Consider the following 25,209-nt stretch of genomic DNA (forward strand, 5'->3'; position numbering starts at 1 on the left):
AAGCGAGACAGAGGTAGAGAGCGAGAGAGAGGGAAAAGGCAGGCAACAGCAATGGTGCCGGCATCACGAGCCAAATGGCGCCCCTCTGTGATTTGACAATTTGTATGATTCTGTGAATGACCAATTTGTATTCCTATGTGAACATGGAGGTGAAATAATAAAAACAAAAAGAGTGGGTCAAATCAATTTTTATTTTTCCACATTTAACATTCAAATTTAACCTTTTGAAAAGTGGGTAGTAACTAACCCAAGGTTGAAAACCTCTTATGACGAGACGCAAACAAAGCTGTACATTACTAAGGTGTGCAGTACAGACTAAGTGGTGAACTAATCACCTAAAACGGAGCAAACAATGCTGTGATCACTTGACTTTAGACATTACACTCACTAAATAATAAATGAGAACGATAAAATGTTATGGTCATAGAGAAAAGTGCATATAGAAAATTGTAAAATCTGAGCTTCTCATTCCTGGAACCATTCTTGCATTCCAATGCGCTCACTTCCTACCTATAATGTAGTGTTCAGAACTCTATACAATACTCCAGTTGAGGTCTAATAACTTCAACATCACTTCTTTGGTCTCATACTCTATGCCCCTATTAATAAAGCCAACAATACTACATGTTTTATCTCCCTGTCCTGCAACTTTCAATAATCTTTGCACATATACTTCCAGTCCCGCTGTTCCTGAACCCCAAGTCCCACCTTAGAATTGTGCCTTCTATTTTAATATATTTCAAATATCCTTCCTATCAAAAAAATCAACAAAATGTATATTTGCAAGTAAAGATGATGAATGGTTTGGAAGGTAATTTGCAGATGGTGGTGTTCCCAAAAATCTGCTGTTCTTGCCCTTCTGGATGATAATGGTCATGGGTTAGGAGGGATCTGTCCAAGGAGCCTTGGTAAATTTATGCAGCACATCTTGTAGATGATACATACTGCTGCTACTCAGCATTCGATGTGAAGAGGTACAAGTGTTTCTGGATGTGCAATTCAAGAAGGCTGTTTGGTGATGTCAAGCTTCTTGAGTGATGTGGAAACAACACCTATCCAGGCAAGTGGGAATTATTACATTACACTCTGACTTGTGCTTTGGAGAAGAACAGGCATTGGGGAGCCAGGGTGAGAGTCACTCACAGCAGGATTCCTAAGCTCTGACCGTGGTCTTGTAACTATTGTTTGAAAATGATGATAATATGTACTGAAAACTGATGGTGTCCATTATTTGCATATGTTAATAATCTAATGTCTGTACCATGGATGGGTAAAAGGCATGTCTCATTTGTCTCTAAGCCATATGGTAGCACCAGTTTCAGTCTCTAGAAAAGAGAGGCTAAAGTGTAATCAAAATTGTGTTTTGAAAATGCTGGAAGAGTAGAAATGGAGAATATTGTTTCCACTTCCCAGGGAGACCAATACAAGAGGTCATGAATATAAAATGATAAATCTAACAGGGAATACAGGAAACATTTCTTCACCCAAAGTCATAAAAATGCAGAATGTGAGACCATAAGGAGTAGCTGAAGCAAATAGCAGATACATTTAAGCAGATAACAATATGCACATGGAGAAGAAACAAATTGAATGTAATGCTGAGTGAAAGAAATCAAGAGGGATGAGAGGAAGCTGATATGGACAGCAAATGCCAACATAAACAGGGTAGCTCAAAAGTGTCTGCCTCTGCACTGATGATTCAAAGTATGCTTAAATATCAAAATCAAAACAGTTCAATATACAAGAAAGCATCTTTGATACATCCCATGTCTATACAGAAGCATCAAATTGATACAATGAAACAATTCCAAAAATGGAGACAATTTGATATAATAATGACCACTCTGTGAAAAGGGTGTCATTGCATGTCATTTTAACATTTTGTACATGAGAAGGCTGAATAAAATTTTTGACTTGATTACATTAAAAATCAATTTCTAAAATATTTAGTGATGCGTGATTCGAGACTTTCAGCTACAAGTAGCCAGAACCAAAGACACGTGCACAAGCCAAACAGAATGTGTGGACTGTAGATCATAGAATGATCCCCATAAAGTTGGGCATAACTGCAGTTTAGACTGCATTTAACAAAATGGATGTAACATGTCATTTGCTGTCCAGCACTGTAAATGGAAAAAGAAAGTATCAAAGCTAAAAGAGTGCCCTGTCTGTATTAGTCAAATGTACATTGTGTAACAGCCTTCCAAATGTCATTACTGAAGAATTAAGTATAGGTCTCTGCAGTTATAAATCACATTTTTTAACTAAGTCAAAGCATTTTAGTTTTGACCCATAGCAATATCAACAAATGCCAAAAGGCACTAACATACAACAGAAAGAGTCACTTTCAGATGGGATAGCTGACAGTAAGTACAAGATTAAGGGGCAAATACATTCAGCACAGTAATGTTCTAGGCAGGAGAATACCATCTTGCTAATATTATCAGTTTTCCTTCTGTGGTTCAGGAGCTAAAAGCACTCAATCCTTCAACCAACAGATAATTTAAGACTGGCTAAGGCTTTCTGCTCAAGCACTTGGGCTGATAATCTATTCCACAATTGCATCACTTAATAAAAAAGTGTAAAATTTAAGTGGTGACCCTTTGCACATCAATAATACACAAACTAAGATTTCCAAAATAAAAGTTAATTGTGATTTTCGCAGTAAATAGCTGCCTACATTATTAATTATCAATAATGCTTAACAAGTTATGCCAAATTTGTGACATTTCCCACGAATGAATTTCTGAATTTCTCCGATCAGGTTGCTGTCATAGCACTTCAGCACTAAATGCAATTCCATGTGACTGCAGCCAAGATGTATTATCCCTCCTCATCCTTTATGTCCTCTCTGCAGTCTTTAGAGTTCAGCAAACTGAACCCACCAACTGCAACTACCCTCACAAGCTCCAATGTTACCTTCTTGGCCGTAGCCATAAATTCTCCTGCAATGGCACACCTGTCCACTCTCACACCATTATATCGGAATCCTGCAGAAGGCTTATTTCCAGTCAGACTTGTTTCTCATCTACAGGCTACCTCTCGGCAACATCACCCAAATACACATCAATTTTCACATCTATGCTGACACCCATCAACGTCACACCACCAGTTCTCAAAAGTTCATCATTACCTCCGCAGGTAAATTTAGTTGGGTTCAGAAGACATTCCCCTAACTTATGCTGCCTTGGTGTAATTGTAGTTCTGCAGTGACATGACCATAAATGTCACAGGTGTGGAGGTTTTCAATTAGATTGCCTGAAAGCTAACAGATTAAATTAAACCCATCAACTTCTCAAACGACTGCCCAGAAACTCAAACACATATTGGCATTATAAGCCTGAAGTGGGATTTTAGTCCTGGATCACTCATACAAAGACTCCTAGTCTCAGCTGACAGCAGTGACGTTCCTTCAGGGAACCAAAAAAAAATTGGATAGGAAAAATGTCTCAAATTCTCTGGTACAAACCCTGCAGTACAAATAAGAATACAGGCTCAGGAATAGAGGAGATACAAGTGAAGGCTAGGTAATTCCCGACCTGGTGGAGACATTTGTTCAATCATGATGGGATACATTATGGAATGCATAGCATGGAGACTGGATCCATTGGTTGGTTTGTCAGCCAGGGATTACACATAGAAAAGGAGACAGAAATGGAAAACATAAAACAAAACTGATTATAAAAATGCAGCAGAAGTGATTAAAAAAGACATGATCTCCAAACCTGAGTTACTGCAACACATCAACAATAAATGAAATACAAATATCAGACGTTCACAATCATTGCAGTAAGTGTTAGCAAAAGGAACTAAAATATGCAACCATAACATTTCCTCATGTATCCTCCTTGCAGTTACTGCAATTTATTCTTTGTCTCTGTGTCTTTGGTTTTACGCTTCTTCGAGGTTATCTGGTATTGTGTCTTCAAAAGGATCGAGGGGGACATCTCCTGAAACTCTCTAAATTTGTTTCTTTTGCAAGATTTGTGGCAACAATTCAAAAGTTACCTTCCTATTCAACTTCTTTGGATCTCTGACAGAACGTTACTCCTCTTAACAGATATCAGGAAATCAGCACATGTGCAATCATAAGTACAAATCCAATTTCATGCTTGTAGGAGCAAGGCATCAGTGTCAGGTAAATCAGATTATTCACAAACAAAATGTGTACCTCCATAGTGCAGGCCTTTGAAAATCAGAAGGGCTGCTACATTTCTATCATATTGTACCTCACATTAAGCAATCTGGCACTATCGTGATTGCATATTTTAGTTCCTTTTGCTAACTCTTACTGCAATGATTGTGAAATTCTGTTATTTGTATCACATTTACTGTCGATGTGTTGCAGCCAATTATAAAACAACCTTTTGGTGCCTAAATCTAGGATGTTTCCAATTAAACCAGAAGCTAATTTCTTCAATTTAGGTATGTTTGACTAGCTTCATCAACAGTTATTCGTTTTGCATGAACAGCCCAAAATGCACATTCAAATAAAGTGATGGACATCTCTAATTCACGGTTGTAATGTCATAATTATTGGGCATGCAAACGTGAGCCAAACATTAGTAATTTGTCAATTAGACAACAATCACACATTCAAGAGCAGGTGGCTCAAAATCTGATACATTCTGTACCTAATTTCTAGAAAAATCTTACAGCATTTTAGAGACCTGTTTGAAAGCCATTCCAGTTCCCAGTATCCAAAACAGATGAAGTGGCTTATGGTAATAATGCAGGTCAAGTACAACACTTGTGAAGATTTGTCTTTTCCATTGGCATGTACAACCTGTATTGATAACTTTGAAAAATGTCCTCAAAAATTAAACAATTTTATATAATTATATTGAACTTCGCATTGATTTAGAATTGTTCAAGATGATGGGTCAAGAATATTCTGCCATTGAAGCTTTGTCAGCATTGCAGCCATGGTACATCAATGGTAAAGAAAGTGGATGTTTTAGAAAGGGGATGAAGTGCCAATCAAGCAGACTGCTTCATCCCAAAATGTGCAGACAACAGTGAACAATAATATCCCATTACACTGCATATGTCTTGTCAATGAAGCAAGATGCTTTGGGGAGCTACTTACTTCAGAGTATCCGACTTTAGCCTGCTCTAGTGACTACAGCATTTACCTAGTTGACCAGTTGAGTTTCTGGCTCATGGTGATATCGGAATATTGATGCTTAGAGATGTCTGTTAGTCAATGTTTATGCAGCTTCACCATTACTTGCCACTTCTCAGCTCAAGACTGGATGTTGTCCACAAACTTTAGTACAAAAATGATCAAAACAACAGCATTTTAAAAATGAGGAAGGGAGAGAAAGGCAGTGACCACATGAGAAGTGATTCAAACAAAGAAAGAAACATGCACTGCTGTCTGACCCAGTAATGAATTTACACAGCTGTTGCCTTTCCGATTTGGTTTCAAGTGTCTCTGGACATCTGAGTTCCTTCTAAGAAAAATAAACAAACAGCAAAACTCACAGCTGACCTTGGAGAAATCTGTGTGGGAGAGCTCACAGCAAGAGAGCATCTAAGTGATTCATTTTAAAGTGTAAGCTGTTTTTTGTAAAATCTACAGTAGTGAGTAGAATGGCTTCTTTTTTAAACTTTAAAAAATGTGAAAAACATAGGTGCTAAGCAAGCCTGGAGTCTGCCTCCCTCTCCTACTTTTCCTGAGGATCACGCATCTACCTGACTGTATCTCCCATTATCCCAGAGGGAGGGAGGGAAATAAACCAAAGGTACAGTCAGGAAGATGGGTGACCCCCAGGAAAGATAAGACAGGGGCAGATAGTGCAAACACGTATGCTGTTCTGGTAAATGTAGGGGGTGGGAGGAAATGGACTCTCATGGGAATGTGGCACTGACAGGCAGATTACTGTTATCAAGGCGAGATCTAATGTATCTGGATTATTCCCAGTGCCACAAGCTAGTCAGGGTAGGAAAACAAGGTCACAGCAGATGAATGTGCAGCTAAGGAGCTGGTCCGGGGAGAAGGATTCGCAATTTTGGATCATTGGAATCTCTCCTGTGGTAGATGGGTGGATTGCACCTGAATTGGATGGGAACAGGTTTACTGGCAGGGAGATTTGATCGAGTTGCTTAGGAGGATTTAAACCAGTTTTTTTTCGGTGGGTGGGGGAGAGAGAAGAGGCGGAGGTGGTGTGTGTACGTGCGGGGGAGGGTGCATGCATGTGGGAGTGTGTGCGCGCGCAGTGGAGTTGTGCAGGGAGATGGTGAAGAAAGATGGCAATTTCGACTGCATTAGCCAAGAACTTTCAAAGGGAGATTAGGGGTACATGTTTGCAGATAAAGGGACCACTGGAAAATGGTAAGCCTTCAAAAATGAGATAACAAGAGTCCAGAGACAGTATGTACCTGTTAGGGTGACGAGCAAGGCTGGTAGGTGTAGGGAATGTCGGGTGACTAGAAAATTTGAAGCTTTGGTTAAGAATAAGGAGGAAGTATATGTTAAGTATAAACAACAGAGATCGAGTGAATCCCTTGAAGAGTATAAAGGCAGTAGGAATAGACTTAAAAGGGAAGTCAAGAGAGCAAAAAAAGGTGCCATCAGCTTTGGCAGATATGGTTAAGAAGAATCCAAAGGGATTCTACAAATATATTAAGAACAAAAGGGTAACTAGAAAGAGAATAGGCCCTTGAAATATCAGCAAGGCCACCTATGTGTAAAACCACAGGAGATGTGGGAGATACTAAACGAGTATTTTGCATCAGCGTTTACTGTGAAGGATACGGAAGAAATAGCGGGGAAATAGGTAGCGTTATCTTGAAAAATGTCCATATTACAGAGGCGGTGGTGCTGGATGTCTTAAAATGCATAAAGTTGGATAAATCCCTATAGCCTGATCAGGTGTACCATAGAACTCTGTGGGAAGCTGGAAGTGATTGCTGGGCCCCTTATTGAACAATGTGTACCATCAATAGCTACAGAAAAGGTGCCAGAAGAGCTAACGTGGTGCCACATTTTAAGACAGGTGGTAAGGAAAATACAGGGAACTATAGACCAGAGTTTGACATCGGTGGTAGACAAGTTGTTGCTGAGAATCCTGATGAACAAGATTACATGTATTTGGAAAGACAAGGACTGATTAGGGATAGTCATTGTGGCTGTGTGTGTGGGAAATTGTGTCTCCCTAATATGACTGAGCTTTTTGAAGAAATAACAAAAAAAGATTGATGAGGGCAGAGCAGTCGGTGTGATCTATATGGACTTCAGTATGGCATTCTATGAAGTTACTTATGGTAGACTAGTTAGCAAGGTTAGATCACACAGAGTACAGGGAGAACTTGCCATGTGGATGCAGAACTGGCTTGAACGTAGAAAATAAAGAATGGTGGTGAAAGGCTGTTTTCAGACTGGAGGCCTGTGATCAGCAGTGTGCCTCAAGGACTGATGCTGGTCCACTGCTTTTTGTCATTTATATAAATGATTTGGACATGAACATAGGACATATTTTCAGTAAGTTTGCAGATGACACCAAAATTGAAGGTGCAGTGAACAGTGAAGAAGGTTACCTCAGAATAAAATGGGATCTTGATCAGATGGGCCAATGAGCCAAGGAGTGGCAGATGGAATTTAATTTAGATGAAAGTGAGATGCTGCATTTCTTTAAAGAATAGAATCCCTACAGTGTGGAAATAGGTCATTCGGCCCAACAGGTCCACACTGATCCAATGAAGATCATCCCACCCAGACCCATCCCTCACCCCTGCATTCCCCATGGCTAACCTACACATCCCTGAATACTACGGGCAATTTAGGCATGGCCAATCCAGCTAACTTGTACATCTTTGGACTGTAGGAAGAAACTAAAGCACTCAGCAGAAACCCACACAGACACGGGAGAACATCCTCGACACAGACTGTCCCCCAAGAGTGGAATCGAACCAGAGTCCTCAGCGCTGTGTGGCAGCAGTGCTAAAAACTGAGGCACCATGCTGCCGAAAGGCTAATCAGGGCAGGACTTATGCACTTAATGGTAAGGTCTGAGGGAGTGGTGCTGAACAAAGAGACCTCAGAGTGCAGGTTCATAGTGGAGTCACAGGTAGACGGGATAGTGAAGGCGGCATTTAGTATGCTTGCAGTTACTGGTCAGTGCATTGGGCATAAGGATTGGGCGGTCATGTTGCATCTGTACAGGACATTGGTTAGGCCACTTTTGGAATATTGTGTGCAATTCTAGTCTCCCTCCTATTGGAAGGATTTGAGTTACAGGGAGAGGCTGAATAGACTGCGTCTAATTTTCCTGGAGTGTTGGAGGCTAAGGATTGACCTTATAGAGGTTTATAAAATTGTGAGATGCATAGATAGGGGAAATAGACAAGGTCTTTTCCCTGGGGTGGGAGAGTCAAAAATTAGAGGGCATAGGTTTAAGGTGAGAGGAGAAATATTTAGAAGGGACCTAGGGGGCAACTTTTTCTCCCCCCCCCCCCCTCCCCAGAGGGCGGTGTGTGAATGGAATAATCTGCCAGATGAAGTGGTGGAGACTGGTACAATTACAACATTTAAAAAGCATCTGAATGGGTATATTATTAGGAAGGGTTTAGAGGAATATGGGCAAAATTCTGGCAAATGGGACTAGATTTATTCAGGATATCTGGTCAGCACGGACAAGTTGGACAGAAGGGTCTGTTTTTGTACTGTGTATCACTACAATTCTATGACTGCTTCATGTTCTGAAGAAATGTGAATGGAGCTCATCATCAGACTCATAAGTGAAGAGATTCACTTCTGACCTCACAATGTAGGGTGGGCTGTTGAAGCAGCAGCTATAGATAATTGGCCTTAAAATGCTGCTCCATGGAAGTTCTGCAGTAATATACTTGGATTGACATAACTGACATTTTGCCATAAGAAATAGGAACAGGACTAGGCAGTTTGACCTCTTGGAGTCTGCCCCACTGTTCAATTGGATCATGGCTATTCTGACATTCCTACATCCACTTTTCCCCCATACCTCTGATTTTCTCTACTGATCAAGAATTTATCTCAGCCTTAACTATACATAAGGACTCTGACTCTCAGCTCTCTATGGCACGGAGTTCTAAAGACGGAGTAGAAATTCTCTCTGGAAAAAAATTGCCACAGATGGTGGAAGTGGACACAATAGCAGCATTTAAGAGGCATCTTGACAGATGTATGAATAACCATACTATACACGAACAACCACCTCATGAAGGAGCGGCGCTCCGAAAGCTAGTGCTTCCAATTAAACTTGTTGGACTATAACCTGGTGTTGTGATTTTTAACTTTGTACACCCCAGTCCAACACCGGCATCTCCAAATCATGACTACTATCAACACCACTAAGAACATCTCCAAGAAGATCGCACATATTGACACAGACATCAAGTTTCTACAGAAATGCAGGCAAGCAGGAAAGATCCCAAAAAGATTACGGATCACGAACCCACTTAAGTCAACCTACAACACAGACTACGCAGAGAAACTTTGCCACCGCACCTCTCGCAAACTCCTCAATCATCTCGTGTACCAATTCTATAGCAGGTGCCACAACCTTGAAATTCAGATGGTGTCCACACTCTAATCCTGCGCTCAGGATAAAGGCAGTACAATTACGCGACATTGCCAAACAGACAAGGAGACAAAACTACACCACATACATGCACACCAAGAACAAAAAACTGGAGAAACTTGGCATTCTCACCAGTAATAGCAAAGCCCACCCAGGCACCACAGTCGATAACAGTATCACTGCGGAGAAGTCTATTATCAACTTATCGGACCACACCCTTCAACCGGAAGAGATTGAAGTCCTGAGCAGTGGCCTTAACTTCTGCCCCACCACCAAAATGAACCCATTGGTTCTTGCAGCAGACACGGAGGAGTTCATCAGACGAATGAGACTCCAGGAATTCTTTCAAGATGCCAGCAGTGATCCCACGGAGCCCACTGATGAACTGGAACAGTCATCACAGGGATCTGTAGAGGAGTGACCAAAAAAGGTGTCAACTTGGACCCCACCGGAGGACCGCTGCCCTGGCTTGACATGTATGCTCAAACAATCAGGAAATACATAAATGCCAGATTCATCAGCCATACCCACACGGTTGAGCATAATGTAACACCATCCAGACTCTCAAAATTAATCACAACATTGTTATCAAACCAGCAGATAAAGGAGGAGCCATTGTCATTCAGAATAGAACAGATTCCTGTAAGGAAGTGTACCAACAACTGAACAACCAGGAACACTACAGGCAACTATTAGCTGATCCAATCAAAGAACACACTCTTTTTGTTTTACACAACCACCTGACGAAGGAGCGGCGCTCCGAAAGCTAGTGTTTCCAATTAAACTTGTTGGATTATAACCTGGTGTTGTGTGATTTTTAACGATGTCTGAATAGGCAGGGGATACAGGGATACAGACCATATACAGGCAAAAGGGTTTTTGTTTACAAAGACATCATGTGTCATTTCAATCTTGGTGAGACAACAGGCCCATTCCTGTGCTTTACTGTTCTTTATTCCTCATCTCAGTCTTAAATTACTGCCCCTTTATTCTGAGACTATTCTCTCGAGTCCTCGAATCTAACATCAAGGGAACCATCCTCTGAGCATTTACCCTGACACACCCCTTAATAATCCTATCACCTCTCATTCTTCTAAACTTGAGTAGAGTCCTAACCTCTTTAGCCTGTTTACAATACAGCCACCTTTCTTTTAGATATTAAATGTACACATTGCTGCCAATGTTTGTGATCTTCACACTGGAGAGACTAAATGGAAATAAGGTGACTGCTCTGCAGAGCACTTCCACGCAGTCCTCAAGCCTAACATGAGCATCTGTTGTTCGCCATCTTAATTCACCACATTGTCCTCACACTTGCATTTCTGTCCTCAGCCTGCTGCAACGATTCGTGAAGGCCAAGGTGAATATGAGGAATGATACCTCAGGTTCTAATTAAGCACTTTACAGCATACTTAACAAAACATTGAGTTCAACAACTTTGACTTTCATTTCGACTCTCTATTTTGCTAAACGTCAGCCCATATCTTGATTTCATGAGTTTACCTTTACTTTCTGACATAACTGTCCTTTATTTTGCCAATATCACTCCAGACCAATGCTTTGTTTCTTCACCACAATAATTAACACTCCTCTTGCCTTTTGTTCCACGCCATCTTTGTCATTTAATCCTTCGCATTCTCTAACCTATTATGATCTTTACCTATAACCTATCTGGCCACTTCTTTTCCAAAATTCAAAACCCAGTCACATTTGCACCTCTCTTCAGTTCTAAAGATAACTCTTACGGTAGGTACTCTCTTGATATCTCCAAAGATGTTGCCAGACATACTGAAGTGTTCCAGCATGCTGTTTTTTATTTCAATTGTACACTGCTTTGGTGTCAAGGGTAGTGGCACTCAGTTGATTCCTCAAATTCACATCTTGTATTAACATTTAGACCTAGACTAAAGTAAAGAACATATACTTCTATTCAATAAAGTTAAAAATCACACAATACCAGGTTATAGTCCGACAGGTGTATTTGGAAGTACAGAGGACCCTCGATTATCCAGCATTCAATTATCCGAATTTCGAATTATCTGAACAAGATCGCAGGGTCCCAATGCTTGGCCAAACAGCGTTATCCGGCATTCAATTATCAGAACAAAATACTATCCGTTCGTGTCCTTCGAATAATCAAGGTTCCTCTGTATTAGCTTTGGGAGCACTGCTCCTTCTTCAGGTAGCTGTGGAGTAGGATCATTAGACACAGAATTTATAGCAAAGATCACAGTGTCATGCATGCAACTGATATAATATATTGACCAAATCTAAATTGCTGTTAAGTTTTTCGTCTTTTAGAATGAGTTGCATTTAAACCAAAACCTGCAACCCATTCTAAAATATGAAAGACTTAACAGCAATCTAGGTTTGTTCAATATATTCCAGCCTCGGGCAACTGTCTGTGTGGAGTTTGCACATTCTCCCAGTGTCTGCGTGGGTTTCCTCTGGGTGCTCTGGTTTCCTCCCACAGTCCAAAGATGTGCAGGTTAGGTGAATTGGCTATGCTAAATTGTCCGTAGTGTTAGGTGCAGGGGTAAAATTAGGGGAATGGGTATGGGTGGGTTGCTCTTCGGAGGGTCGGTGTGGACTTGCTGGGCCGAAGGGCCTGTTTTCACACTGTACGGAATCTAGTCTAAATTGCCCATAGTGGTAGGTGCATTAGTCAGAGGGAAATGGGACTGGGTGGGTTAATCTTCGGCGGGTCGGTGTGGACTTGTTGGGCCGAAGGGCCTGTTTCCACATTGTAGGGAATCTAATCTAATCATTTCGTATCAGTTGCATGCATGACACTGTGATCTGTTGCTATAAATTATGGCTTACAATCCTGCTCCACAGCTAGTGCTTCCAAATAAACCTACTGAACTATAATCTGGTGTTGTGTGATTTTTATCTTTGTCCACCTCAAGCCAACACAGGCACCTGCACATCGTATCTATTCAATAAAGCCATTGTAAAATATTATCCAACTACTTGAAAAAGTTTAACATCATTGAGGTTTTCTACAATGTCACTTCTTGGATTAGGAAGAGCTATGATATTATCTTACTTTCTCACATATCCCAGAAATCCCATTGAATAATAAATTTATATTTGTAGAAACTGTTAAATGTTTTAAACTATAATCTCACTGAAAATCTTTTTTAAAATAGGTCATACATGAATCTGAGGAAATTCACTCATTCTTCCTCCAAAACACAATTCTGTTAATCAAGCAAGTCACCTTTACAGAATTTCTACGTGCAATTGCCAATTTATACTGAACTGAATTCAACCTACTCAAATTTGTTTCACCCAAGACTCTAAGGCAGCAGAAGAAATTTGATCCATTTATTTATTGGGGCTGGGTTCAACTCCACCTCTCAGACCTTAAGGACAATTGCTTACTAGACATTTAAAATCTAGCATCCCATAAAACAAGTGGATTCAATATTTTTTTTTTAAAAACAATCTTTAAAAAATGCCCATGAAAATTGTCATGTTTGCATAAGTGCAGCATGCTACTTCCATGACTCTGAGGTTAAACACAGAGTTACTGGATTTTAGAATCAATGACAGACTGTATGATTCATGGAGCTGCTATCATACTCAGAGACTACAGTAGTTATACATAGAAAACTGTTAAACACTTAGCTATATTCAAACTAATTTCATTTTTTAAAAACATCTTGCATACTCTCAGTCTTTCTCCATTCCCACCCCCCACCCCAACTTTATTTTGCCCTACCTCTTTTACCAGTTTTCTTCTGAGTTAGCTGGTTGGGCATAAACACTATCTTGCCTGTTTTGAGATCTTGCTAGGTTTGTACATTAACGGGTCATTTAACACTCCAACAAGTTAGGTCTGATAACTAAGAATACAATAGCTTTTTTTTTGTTTAACGCCCACACTACCGCCTAACTGTGGTAGTGCTTATTTTTTCCCCAGCACCCATGTTGTGTGTGTGCAGGTGTGAGACACAGTGAGACACACAATGTGTACAAATCTTTATTCAATTTCCACCACCAGGAAGAAAGGAAACACCCGAGTGGCCAGTGACAAGCAGTGCCCTTCACAAAGGGCAATGCTGTGTGATCAAACAGTGAGGGGGAGGGCAGAGATTAAATCAAAATAGAGTTGGAGGGGGAGATAATGCACTCTATTCCCTGCGGCACCCACCTCTCCCAGAACAACTCCAGGGTGTTGGTGGAGACTGCGTGCTCCTTCTCCAAGGACACCCGGGCTCTAACATAACCACAGAAGAGGGGCAGGCAGTCGGCCCTAACGATCCCCTCCACGGTCCGCTGCCTGGACCTGTTTATGGCCAGTTTGGCCAGGCCCAGGAGCAGACCCACGAGGAGGTCTTCAGACCTGCCCTCCCTCCTCCGTACCAGGTGCCCGAAGATCAGGAGCGTGGGACTGAAGTGCAACCAAAAGCAGAGGAGGAGGTTTTTAAGAAAATCAAAAAGGGAGTGCAAACGCCCACACCCAATATACACGTGTTCCACGGACTCCACAGCGCCACAGAACAAGCAGTTGGGCTGGGAGTCCGTGAACCACCGCAATTTGCGGTTGCAGGGGACCGCTGCATACAGCACCCTCCACCCAGGTCCCCGAGAGAAAGGGGGAGGACGCCCACGTAGAGAGCCCTCCACTGGGGATCCCCACCAGGGAATGGGTGGCAAATGGGCACGCCAAGGCGTGTCCGGACGGTGGATGAAGGAGAAGAGGTGGACAGTGTGCAGTAGCAGTCGATACAGGGCCCATCGTTTTACGTCCTGAAAGGGAACAAAATTAAAATTCCGGAGGGGACGCAGGTTGTGGGGCAGAGGCTCCAGCGGGAAGTACGGGACCTTGGAGATACAATAGCCTTTTACTGAAGCAACAATTGTTAACGCAATGTTAATCGACCTCTGGTACAGAAATTAAAACATTTCAGGTAGTCTGTATTAATTTTGCATGTAGTCAATTGTTTTTGATGATCAAAGTTTAATCTTATTTTTCCTGTCTTTTCTTCTCTCTCAAACCAGATGGCATCTTGCTCTCTTCATTTTTTATTCTGTCCCTATTCCAATTCAGCACTCTTTGGTTCTTTCTTATTTCTTTCTTAATCCTAAGATCTCATTGGCTACCAAGATGGATTGTTTCTACTACCGTACGTAAGATAAAAGTGTCCAGTTCCCTTGCCACACTATTACTAGCTTGCAGTACCAATATGTTAGGCTGCAAAAGAAATTCAATGAGCTGAAGAGTACAGGAAAAGGACATCCACCGCATAAATTCAAAATACTGCAGTTGCTGGAAATCTGAAAACAAAAACAAAAAATATTGGAGAAACTCAGCATGTGGGATAGCATCCCAGAAGAATTAATTTTCAGTCCAATTTTCTTCAGAACTGGGCCAACTAAAAGTGTGCCTTGTGAGATTCTTTGCTTCAGCAAGATTTGGTCTATCATAAAAAGTAGCATTCTTTAAGACATCAACTTGTTGCTTTATATTGTTTCTCTTTCCTGGTCGTAGCCATCTCCCCTTCACCAAAATTGTGGAATCCTTCGACATGTCCATTCCCCATCAGGATGATCTGAAGGCTTTCTGTTTTTTCTTTGAAAAGGCCTGAAAATCCCCACCCACCAATACCGTCCTTCGTCTCGCATGACCTTGTTATCATTTTGAACAACTTTTACTTTAACTCATCTAATTTCTCCAAATCGCATGTGGCAATGGGTACCTGAATGGGTCCAAACTATGCCTGTGCCTTTGTGGAGTATGTGGAACAATCCTTAATCCAGTCCTACTTGATGGCTCCCACATAATTCTTTCTCTAATATATCAACAATGACATCAGTGCTGCTTCTTGACCTTGTCTGGAACTGAAAAAGTGTATCAAATTTGCTATCAATTTCCATCCTTCTCTCACCCTTCCCTTCTCAAACTTCACTGTTTCCATTTCTGGGGAAAGGCTGTGCACTAACATCTATTAAAAGAACCCACAAACTCCCATAGTTTCCTTTACACTTTCTCATGCAATTCTTATCTCAACATTCCATTCCTTCACCCAGTTTCTCTGTCTCTATTACACCTGTTCTTATGATGCCACCTTCTACAGGATGGTTTCACATTTCACAAGTTGGTTAACTATTTTAATTATTTTCTCAAAACCATTCATTATTGACATTTCAAATGCACAAATGTAGACAATGAACAGTTTGAGGATATGCAACACAATGGAAAGTAACACTACATTTAACAATAGGTCAATAACAACAATATTCTGTAATTGTTTCCAAAAGACAATTGTTGCCTGCAGTCTATATCAATAGCACCTTCTTCAAATAAAGATGCTCAATTTAGAATTCCTTGCCCTTAGCTTACAGTGTGTTCTTGGCTTTTCACTAACCTCTTCCAATCTATAAATCCCTTTTTTCTCCCCTAAATACGATGCTACATAACAAAAAAGAAGTCTCCCCAACTACAGACATTTCAAGAAGTGGAGGAACTCCACAGACTCAGTGTCTGAAGCAGTACTAAAAAAGGCTGTTATACCCACCAGTCGCACCCAAGAGCAGCACATTTGCAGTTTGTCAGATTGCATTCAAAGTAACTTCAGAACACAGTATCATATCAAAAGTGGTCCCAACAGTCTGTTTGTAAATTTCATACTGCACAACAACATTACTATCGGAATGTTACACTCCAATACTACATGCAAAGAACTGGCCATATTCTCCCAAATTCCGTAAACTGATCCACACACTCCAACAGAACAGTTCATCCAGGATACTTTACAATGCCCTTCACAGCATTTGAAAACATAAATGCACAATGAATTTCAAATGGATTGCTATGTGAAAATGCACTACCAATGGAGGATAGATGCTGGATATCATGACCTCATGAGAAAGTGTATAAGGTATGAGCAGGTAAGGAAAGAGTTAATAGAACATAGAAAAGTGCAGCACAGAACAGGCCCTTTGGCCCACGATGTTGTGCCGAGATTTAATCCTAATGTAAAATACCTACACGCCTCTCAACTCACTGCTCTCCATGTACATGTCCAGCAGTCGCTTAAATGTCCCCAATGACTCTGCTTCCACCACCACCGCTGGTAACGCATCCATGCATTCACAACTCTCTGTGTAAAAAACCTACCTCTGATGTCTCCTTTGTATCTTCAAACTATGACTTCTCTCGTACCAGTCAATCCTGCCCTGGGGAAAAGACTCTGGCTATTGACTCTATCTATTCCTCTCATTATTTTGTACACCTCAATCAGGTCTCCTCTCTTCCTCCTTCTCTCCAGAGAGACAAGTCCGAGCCTATTCAACCTTTCTTCGTAAGGCAAGCCCTCCAGTCCAGGCAGCATCCTGGTAAACCTTCTTTGCACCCTCTCCAAAGCCTCTGTATCTTTCCCATAGTAGGGCGACCAGAACTGGACACAATATTCCAAGTGTGGCCTCACCCGGGACTTGTAGAGCTGCAGCAAAACCTCACTGCTCTTAAACTCTATCCCTCTGTTGATGAAAGCCAAAACACCATATGCTTTCTTAACAACCCTATCAACTTGGGTGGCAACTTTGAGGGATCTATGTACTTGCACACCCAGATCCCTCTGTTCCTCCACACTGCCAAGAATCCTGTCTTCAATCCTATATTCAGCATTCGTGTTCGACCTTCCAAAATGCATCACTTCGCATTTATCCAGGTTGAACTCCATCTACCATTTGTCAGCTCAGCAATGCATTCAGTCTATGTCACACTGCAGCCTATACTATCCACGACACCTCCAACCTTTGTGTCATCTGCAAATTTACTAACCCACTCCTCAACCTCCTCATCCAAGTCATTTATAAAAACTACAAAGAGCAGAGGCCCAAGTACAGAGCCCTGTGGGACCCCACTCAACACTGTCCTCCAGGTAGAATACTTTCCATCTACAAACACGAAGGCTCAGCTAGCATGACTTTGACCAAATAAGAACTTGCAGTAAACAACGAGCTGCTGCAGGCAAGGGTAGTGGGTTAATGAGGTGAAAAAGCATTCATTATGTAATGCCAGTTAACAAGGTTAAGAACATCCATTGTCTCATGCCAAATGGCTTAATCTTTACTGTTGATGCTCGCTGATTGTAACAGTCACCCAATCAATATAGATGTTGCCTTACTTGGATGCTTACTCCTTTAAGTAACTATATAATTCCTTAAGAATCTGCTATTCAAGAGAAGACCGAGAACTCATGTCTCTGTGCCCAGGGGCGATCGTTCTTTCTCCCTCCATTCTATACCAGTTCAGCACAAATTCCTTGATCTTGTGCTTCGTATCCTATGAATAAACTCTAAGATACTGTGTGCTTTATTAACTGCTCTCTCTATCTGTCCTGCCACCTTAAATAACTTATGCAAATACAGATTCGGGTTTCCTTGCTCCATGCTTCATAGTAACACCCTGCATTTTATACAGTGCTCCACCCTCTTTCCACCAAAATGCATCCTCTCTCACTTCTTCGCTGTGATATTAATCTGCCACCTATCCACCCATTCCACCAACTTGTAAATGCCTTTTAGATCTCAAGCTAATATCGCTTTCAATAAAGATGACTGAAGCATTTGACGCACACTGGCCAACTAAAACTCGTAATGCACAGCCAAGCAAAAGCAAAATCCTATAATTCTGGAAATCAGAAATAAAAGCAGAAGATGCTGAAATACTCAGCATGCCACGCAGCACATGTAAAAAGATCAGCGACCTGAAACCTTAACTCAGAATCATTCTCTTCAATCATTGTACCATCCCTGTCAAGTACGTCAGAATTTGTTTTTATTTGATGTATAGACATGGTTGGAGCTCATGAGTACTCAAGAGAGATAAACATTAGTTCAGGTTCCTTTGTCACACTATCAGAACACTTCCAAATTCAACTCTCTAAAGTCCTGCAGCATTAAAAATTCAAGGCCATTCATGAATAATAGAGTTCCAAAACCTCACTTGCTTCCTCATGTCTAATGAAGGCCACCTAATGAACTAATCAAATTCAAGCCCTCTGAATCAGGGATTTTGGAGTTCAAAACCCATGGTAGAACTTGAGTACTTATTCCACGATGACAATGCATTAAGCACTCAAATAGCACTGTGCATATTTTTATTTCATCTTGGATATGGAACATTAAGCTGGTTTCACTGATCATCCCTCACTGTGTTAGTGATTGTACTGTCTGGTGTTTTTACACATCAGACAGCACTTTAGATTCAATCACTAAAGTTGAATCAGTTACACATGAGCAATACAAACTAATTTCACTTCCCTGAAGAACATTAGCAACAAGCTGGGTTCGTAAGAAAATCAAAATTTATAAATTCAATTTCCATACTTGCCAACGATACAATATAAATTCTCAACCACCTAATACTGAAACAGCAACATCATTATAGCTTTGCATTGTTGGAGGCGTTGTCTTTCAAATGAGACACTGAACTCAAGCCACAACTGACTTCTCAAGTGAACTAAAATGCTTACAAGCCTGTATCTGAAATGCAGGAAGTTTGCTCAGTTTTTCTTTTTTACATTCCTCTCTCAAACGACAGAAACAAGTACAGATCATGGGCTTTCACAGATTCCGCTGAATGCAACAACGCCACATCAAAAAACACATCCTGCAGTAGTAACTTGTGAAGCACTTTGAGATCTACTGAAAGTATGAAAAGCATCTCTCTTAGACATGCCCTTCCTCCCCCCCTCCCTTAAGCTATTGACAGTGAGACCTTCTTGTATACAAACCTTTATCTAATGTATCTGCATAACATCATATAGTTTATAACTGGCAATGTTAATGAAATGCTATGAAAACTTTCAAAACTTTGTTTCATGCTGAAACAAAGGTTCAGAACTGACAACCCATTAGTGAATATAAGAGCGCATTGAGTCACATAGCATAGAAGCAGATCCTTCAGCCCAACAAATCCATAACAACCATATTCCCAAACTGAAATAGTCCCATTTGCCTGCAGTTGGCACACATCCCTCTACTTCTCATTCATATATTTATCTATCTAAATGTTGTAACTGTTCCTGAATCGACCATTTCCTCTGACATTCATTCCAAACACAAAACACTTGTTTCAAAATGCCATTAGGTCCTTTCTAAAACTTTCTGCTCTCACCTTAAAAATATGGCCCCTAGTTTTGAATTCCCCCACCCTAGGAAAGAGACCCTTGTGATTCACCTTATCTACACACATGATTTTGTAAGGTCACCAGTCAACCTCCCATGCTCCTGTGAAAAACATCCCAGCCAATCCAGCCTATTTTTATGACTCAGACCCTCCATTCCTGGCAACATCCTGGTAAATCTTTCTGAACCTTCTCCAATGTAATAATATCCTTCCTATAGCAGGACGTACAGAACCCCATACAGTACTCCAAAAGAGGCCCCACCAGCATCCTGTACAACCTCAATATCACTTTCCAACTCCAATACTCCAAGGTCTGAGCAATGAAGTCAAGTGCGCTAAATGTCTTAACTACAGTCTACTTGCAATGCAAATTTCAGAAGAATTATGTACCTGAACCTCTAGATCTCTGTTCAACAACATACCCAGGGCCTGACCATTAATTGTATAAGATCTGCCCTTGGTCACTTTACCAAAATGCAATTCCTCACATTTATCTAAATTAAACTCCATCTGCCCCTCCTCAGCCCATTGACTCAATTGTTCAAGATCGCTTTGTAATTTTAGATAATCTTCTTCACTGTCCACTGTACCACCAATTTTAGTGTTATTCACAAACTTACTAACCATGCCTCCTATATTCTCATCCAAATCATTTATATAAATGACAAACAAAAGTGGACCCAGTACTGATCCCTTTAGACACAAGCCTCTTGTCTGAAATTAACTCTTCACCACTACCCTCTGTCTTCTACTATCAAGCCAATTTTGTATTCAGTTGGCAAACTCAGAGTCTCATGTGATCTAACTTTATAATTAGTCTACCACATAGAACCTTGTCAAAGGCTTTACTGAAGTCCACGTAAACAACATCTACTACTCTACCCTCAACCACCTTCTTGGTTACTTCCTCAAAAAGTTCAATTAAGTTTGGGACACGATTTCAGTCACACAAAACTATCCCGAATGCAAATAAATCCTATCATTCAGAATCACCTCCAAAATCTTACCAATCATTAGTGTCAGACTCACAGGTCGAGAGCTCCTCTTAAAGCCTCTCTTAAATAAAGGCAAATTAGGCACTCTCCAGTCTTTCAGCACCTCATTTTTAAGATTTTATAAATGATACAAACAATTCTGCTAGGAGCCATGCAATTATTCCTTATCTTGCCACATCCTGGGATACACTTGATCAGGTCCTGGAGATTTATCCACCTTTATGTTTTATCAGAACACCAGCACTTCCTCTTCTGTAATGTAAACTGTTTTCAAAATATCAACATTTATTTCCCAGAGTTCTCTAGCCACTGTTTCTTTCCTTCTTTCTAGAATATGACTGGGTCTTATTCTTGACTAGAATCTCAATACTTTCATTCATCCATTGTTCACTATTCTTACCAACCTTACCCTTCACTCTAGCAGGAGCATAATGCCTTAAATAAAAGCTTACACTTTACTGAATCTTTAACATAGCAAAAATATTCACAGGAATTATAGCACTTTACAGGAGCCATAAATAGGCAAAAGCCAATAGAAAGTAGAGGACAGATAACCAGAAGCTTGGTCACAGCAGCAGGTGTTACAGAACATCTTAAAGAAATACTGAAATGCACAGGCATTTAGGGAGAAAATTCCAAAGTCAGAGACTGACTAATGATTGAACAATTAGAATCAGGAATTGAAGATGTCAGCCTTGGAGGAATGCAGGGATCTTGGACTAGTGTAGATCTGGAGGAGATTACAAAGTATGGCAAAGCACAAAGGGATTTGAAAACAAAGACATAAGTTTTAAATTGATTCACTCCTCGATCAGGAGACAATGTAGGTCATCAAGCATCGGGGTGATGAGGAACACTACATGGTGCAAATTAGAATACATGGAAAAGAAGGTTTGATGAGCTCAGGGTTATGTAGCATGAATGGAGTACACTAAAAATAGCTAAATCTAGAGGGAACAAAGCAATGAATAGAAGTTTCATCACATAAGCTAAGTTAGAGAAGTGTAAGGCAATAATACATAGGTGAAACCAAGTACCTTAGTGATGATGTAGGTACCCAACCAGAAGCTCAGCTCAGGGTCAAATATGGTTTGAAGGTTCGGAACTGTCTAGGTCAGTGTCAGCCATCAGGGAGAGAGATGGTTTCACTAGCTAAGATATTTTAAAGTAAATGACTATTATTCACATCAGCAAAATAAATCATTTAAGGTGCAGCTATACTGTTGCATTTTAAAACTAGGCAAGAACAATGTTATAACTCTAGTCAAGTTTCAATATGATTCCAAAGCAAAATATCATCTCAAACTGTTGGGATTAGATATTTTGGACCACAACTTTCGTGTTGCATCATATTTTTCACATACTTATACTACTCAAGTTCCTCTGATCACTGCATGTTAAATAACATGAGTGTTGTTCTAGAATGTAGGTACTCGCCTTCTTAGGCTAAAGTATAAATTTCGACTAAAACAGAAAGCTGACTAGAATTCACACCTATTTTATGACTGCACTAGATAATTATTACATGATAATGTATGGTACACACCTCAGAATTCAGAGATAGTTGAAGCAATTGCACTGATGGAACACATATTTTAGAGAAATATGTCCAATTCTGAGTTACTTTTATACAGGTGCTAATTTACTTCAGGTTTTGGAAAAAGTAGCATACGTTATCTAACTCTTTACATTTATGGCATTAAATCTGCTTCCTTATCATTACAGCAGAATTAAACAGCCCAAGAAACGTGGAATTATGACTCGACAACCAGGATAAGGAAGTGGAATTTTGTTGTCATATAACAACAGTGGATCCAGCGAATAAAAATGAAGACAATACAATATGAAAGCAATGATGGATACTGAACTTCTAGATTAACCCTTTGCTGGTGTGCTAATAATAAACTTATAACCATATGCAAACTGCAAGAGCCAAAATGAATTACGATGCATACAATTTCTATTTGCATGCATATCTCAATCTGGGGCCAATTAGTTTCAGGAGAAAAAGTTTGTTTTAAAATTTTCCTCTGAGTACTGGTACTGTTTATTTATATTGAGACTAAGGAACTGTGGAATCTCCTATGACCATCGACTGTAAGGGAAGATGCAAATGAAAAATGATCAAGATTTCTCCTATGTATTGCACTAATATGCTTTTAATCTAATCAGAGAAATCGCAAGTTTATCAAGTATCCAGCATTTTAAAAGGTGACATCCATTTATCTATTTTAAAAGATCACAGTCTTGTGCAAAACTAACTCCAGATGAACACCCTAAACTCAAAGGCCGAAATAAACATCACATATACATCATTTCACAGAGTTAAAAAAATCACACAACACCAGGTTATAGTACGTGTTTATTTGGATGCACTAGCTTTTGCAGCACTGCTCCTTCTTCAGGTGGTTGTGGAGATTAAGATCATACTCACAGAATTTATAGCCAGAGTCCAGTGTCATGAAGATGTGATACAGTAAACAATCTTCCATTAAAACTTTCATCTTTTATAAACTGGTTTCTGTTCTTTGATACATAAATCCCAGAATTTCTTTTAAATTACATTCTCAAGATAGCTCAGATTTTTAAACAATAGGTGTGAAGTCTGTCTGTTACCAATTCTATGCCAGACTGACAAACCCTCTGTATAGTTTTACAGAGTTGGATATGGATTCATGTAGTTTTTGAGCAAAATAAAATATAATTTAAAAGTAGTTCTGGGATTTACATATCAAAGAACAGAAACCAGCATATCCCATTATAAAAGATGAAAGTTTTAATCTAAGATTGTTTGCTATGTCACATCTTCATGACACTAGACTCCTTTGGCTATACATTCTGTGAGCATGATCTTAACCTCCACAACCACCTGATAAAGGAGCAGCGATCTGAAAGCCAACGCTGCCAAATAAACCTGTTGGACTATAACCTGGTATTGAGAGATTTTTAAATTTGTTCACCCCAGTCCAACACCAGCACCTCCAAGACACTATTTCACTAAACACTACTTGAGGTTTATTAACTAGATCATAATTTTTGTGAATACTATAGATGTCATATACTTAATTTGTAAATGCTTTCAGATTTTTTTGCAACGATGTGCAAACACCTTACTGAAGTGTCTATCTGAATTCCTCACCTTTTTCAAATCATTAATCATTCCTAGGTCAGTATTTATTTCATTACAAACCAAAGAATGGTCCAAAATACATTTTAAAAATTTCAAAAGAAAGCTATTAACAAAAAACTTACACTATTCAAGTTGACTTTGCTTAGAAATGATATGCAGAAAGAGAATAAAATTCACCAAAACTTTCTCCAACTAATAAGGTCTCAACATTTGCTAGTGTCATTGTTAGAACAGAAACAAGCAAAAACAACGCTGACTGTAAAAATTAATCAGGCTCGGTTTGGCAGGTACACTGAAACAGATTTATGATCTGAGTCACTACACTGGGCTGAGGATAGGGTGGAGGGAAAGAAGATATTTAAAACAAGATGATTGCAACAATTTTCAAAGTTTTTTTGTTAAACAGTGCTCTGGAAAGTGCCTTGACACGTAAACAAAGCACAAAAATGGCAATGCGAAACAGACACAGAATCAGACTGATAGCTTTCTGAAATACAGGTGGTCAGTCTAAATTGGATTTTGTTTTGACTGTTCAAGTTCCCTTTCATAAAGAGGGAATGATGAACCAAGTATTGGAGGGTTTGAGCTTTTGGGAGAGGCTGAATAGGCTGGGACATTTTTTCTCTGGAACATCAAAGGCTGAGGGGTGACCTCATAGAGATTTATAAAATCATGAGGGGCATGGATAGGATGGCTAGCCAAGATCTTTTTTTTCCCCAGGGTAGGGGAGTCAAAAACTACAGGGCAAAGATTTAAGTGGGAGGGAAAAGATTTAAGGGGAACCTGAGGGGAAAATTTTTCATTCAGATGATGGTGTTTGTATGAAACAAGTTGCCAAAGAGATGATGGAGTCAGGTATATTTACAAAATTTGAGAAACATCTGAATGGGTACATCAATAGGAAGTCTTTAGAGGGATATGGGCCAAATGCTGGCAATGAGATTATCAGTTTAGGATATCTGGTTGGCGCAGATGAGTTGGGTTTGTTTCCATACTGTATAACTATGACCTCTTCAGTTCAAAGATATCTTCAGAAAGACTTGCTTGCTATAGAAAAACAGTCATAGCATTTCACTGGACCCCAAATTACCCGTTAAGGAAGAAAAAAATCAATTAAGGATAGAAAGCCCTAAAAAGTGTAGTTTCTGTTTACCATAGAGACATTGAAAGAGGTTGGGGAATTAGTCTTACCACTTTGTCGAATACATAGACAGATTTATGGAGGATGGAGTGGTAGGCATTAGAAGACTAGGAGAAGGGAGTTTTATGAAAGATTTGGGCTTGAAGGTTATAGAAAATTTGGGGACTGGGGGTGAAGTGTATGGAAACTGGCAGGATTAAGAGGAATGAAGATTGGTGGGAAGGGGGGTGAGG

General features: G+C 40.1%; 1 protein-coding gene across 4 annotated transcripts in view; it reads right to left on the reverse strand.

The window, feature by feature from the left end:
* Nucleotides 1–25,209, reverse strand: part of LOC122549136 (suppressor of cytokine signaling 6) — a 60,239-nt gene that overhangs the window by 30,980 nt on the left and 4,050 nt on the right. Inside the window, exons 2-3 of one of the 4 annotated variants that reach the window (XR_006311426.1) lie at nucleotides 21,743–21,857; nucleotides 14,277–14,849 (exon numbers count right to left, since the gene is read on the reverse strand). The exons of 1 other annotated variant lie outside the window; for it this stretch is intronic. The gene's annotated coding sequence lies outside the window, so the exon portion shown is untranslated. Of the gene's footprint in view, nucleotides 1–14,276; nucleotides 14,850–21,742; nucleotides 21,858–25,209 lie in introns of those variants that run through there. 2 more of the 4 variants (XM_043688464.1, XM_043688461.1) reach the window with 2 other exon arrangements.

This window comes from Chiloscyllium plagiosum, chromosome 4 (genome assembly GCF_004010195.1).
Source record: "Chiloscyllium plagiosum isolate BGI_BamShark_2017 chromosome 4, ASM401019v2, whole genome shotgun sequence".
NCBI lineage: Eukaryota > Metazoa > Chordata > Chondrichthyes > Orectolobiformes > Hemiscylliidae > Chiloscyllium > Chiloscyllium plagiosum.